At 41.4% G+C, this 2,500-nt stretch overlaps 1 protein-coding gene across 1 annotated transcript in view; it reads right to left on the bottom strand.

Moving 5' to 3' along the window:
* The window catches only part of LOC138209976 (semaphorin-6D-like), a 75,238-nt gene that overhangs the window by 52,405 nt on the left and 20,333 nt on the right, over positions 1-2,500 (bottom strand). The window contains 1 exon segment of the mRNA XM_069168836.1: positions 531-655. The gene's annotated coding sequence lies outside the window, so the exon portion shown is untranslated.

Below are 2,500 nucleotides of genomic sequence, written 5' to 3'. Positions count from 1 at the left end.
AACATCATTTGTGGACGCAGCGATGAATTGTGTTCACAGACGATGGTTTTCACAAGTGTTCCTGAGCCCATGCAGTGATTTCCACTCCAGAATAGTGTGTTTTTAATGCAGTGCTGCCTGAGGGCCCGAAGATCACCACCATCCAATATTGGTTTCCAGCCTTGTCCCTTGCGTTGGAATCAGGAATCAGCCAAAAGAGTCGGAAAAGATCACAATATCGGAAACAAATCGATTATCGTTCGGCAGCTTATTGTGATGTTTCGTAACATTTTATTACTGAACCTCCTTTTTAAGATTCTCTTTTGTGTTTTTAGTGCAAAAAATCAGACGTGTAGCCGATAAATGTGGAGGACAAAAAGGAACAATGAATTTTGAAGGAGGTAAATATAAAGAAAACAAAAAAGAAAGCACTCAATAACGCTCAGCGGTGTTTTACCTCAAATGACCTCTGAACGACCTCATCACCGACATGTCATTTAAACTGAACAGCATTTAAAAAAAAAAAAAAAAGGAAGGCCGACGGTACTCACCGAGTAAAAACGTGTCTGTGACGGACAGGTGGAGCCTGCGACCTGCTCAGGTGACAGCAGTAATGTAAACAGGAAGTCAGGAGGCGGGGGTGGGGGGTGGGTGGGGGTGGACCCCCTCAGACGTCCTGCAACAACACGAGATACAAAATTAAGATTTATAATAGAATTACACACTTTTAATTATAATACATAAAGAGCAGTTTATTGACATTTTGCAGCTTGAAGGAGTTCAGAGATGTTTTTTCTGAAACATGAAAAGATCTGAAGAATCTTTAAATCAGCGCACGAGTTTCTTCTGTTTACTTATTTTGCTTTTTAAAGTGGGTTTCGGGCTCTCTGATATTTTTCGGATTGAATATGTTGTTTTTGATCCGGCTGAGTTTATTTGAAATGTTTCACACTGCTGAGAAAACAACACTTTCTACAAAAGCTCTTCTTTTTTTTTTCAACATTAAAGGTCCATATTTTGATATTTTCGCCGGTGTTTTATTTTCAGTCTTGATCTTCATCAGAAGATTTCTTTTTTTTTAGTTTTAAGAATGAAAAATCATAATGCAGTTTGCCATCTCCTCCCTGCAGCTCTACAACAACAGGCCGCTTTGGTGTCTGTCTCTTTAAGACTGATTGATATCAGCGATCCTCTCTTCTGATTGGTCGACTCTTTTCTGACTGAACAATCACAGGTTTTTCTTAGGTTTTGTAGCTTGTCAGCTTCACGACAAAACGATCGCTCTGTGTTGTTTGTCTTTGTAAAAAGGATGTATGACATCACGGTGAGCCTGTGACATCACAAACTCACAGGAAGTCCAAACCGCACAGTTGCTGAATACAAGCTGTTTTTAAAGTCTGTAACGTGTCGATCTGCTTTATAATCAAACAGAAATGGATCAGAATTGAATTGGTGTTGGACCTTTAATAAAAGTTCTCACATTAAAATTCGAGCAGATGTTGAAGCACTTTTTGGGGAGTTAATTAACTCTAAAAGTTTTGGTTTAAATAAAAAAAATAGAAGAAAATGTTATAAATGTTGACAAAGAATCAGAAACCAACTTTTGATACCTTAAGGAGAATTTTTGTCATTTAGTTTTTTTCTTTGAATCTAAAAATTTCATAAAACGACCTTTAAAACAGGAAACGGTTTCACCGTCTCTGAGGAGGACTTCCTGTGAAAATCATTACAAAATAAAACGTTTTTGGTCCACATTTTTTTTTCCAAATCAAACTGATTTAATTTTGAAGTCAAAGTCTCCTTACAGATGCACGAATATTCCTGGTTTATTCTGAAGGAAAAAACACGTCCAAACCGATCAAACGATCCAAGAGTTGAAGGAGCAGATTTTAAAGGGCTCTTCTGTGTAACAACATCCGGACGCACCCATGACGGTAAAAAGGAGACGCTGCTTCTTGTTGGCGCTCAGCTCCTCTTCTCCGTGGAGGTAATTGGATTCGTTCACCTGGAGGTCCAGAGAGCGAGTCTCCGGAGGATCCGGAGCGGTTCCGGTGGCCCGAGTCCAGATCGAAGGAAATCTAAGCAGCTGAAACGGATCGGTAACGCCAGTTTCAGTAGCGGAGAATCTCTCCCCGAAATTCCTCCCAGCTGTTTGGTTTGGATTCATTTGAGCAGCAATTCTGCTCCTTTAAATCAAACCCGCCTCTTAACGAGGCTCAGCTCGTTAGCGAGGATGTTTCTCATGAGCTAACCTTTCCTAACGAGCTAATGGAACCATTAGAAACGAGCGGTGTCCAATTAGAGTCGACCTCCCGGACGAGGTCACGCAGAGGAGGATCATGGGAGAATGTCGAGCAGCAGTGGAGAGACGGTTCCGAGTTTCCACTGCATGTTTTTCTGAAAGGTTTCCCTGCTCTGACTTCAAAGGGGCGGGTCTAAAAAATGGGGCGGCACGGTGGTGCAGTGGTTAGCATTGTCGCCTCACAGCAAAAAGGTTCCGGGTTCGAATCCGGTCCTGGGC

Source organism: Embiotoca jacksoni, unplaced genomic scaffold, assembly GCF_022577435.1.
Source record: "Embiotoca jacksoni isolate LCO1_2020_lvr unplaced genomic scaffold, fEmbJac1.0.p SCAF_41, whole genome shotgun sequence".
NCBI classification, from domain to species: domain Eukaryota; kingdom Metazoa; phylum Chordata; class Actinopteri; family Embiotocidae; genus Embiotoca; species Embiotoca jacksoni.
The sequence above is the reverse complement of the archived record's forward strand: the minus strand, read 5'-3'. Positions and strand labels throughout refer to the sequence as shown.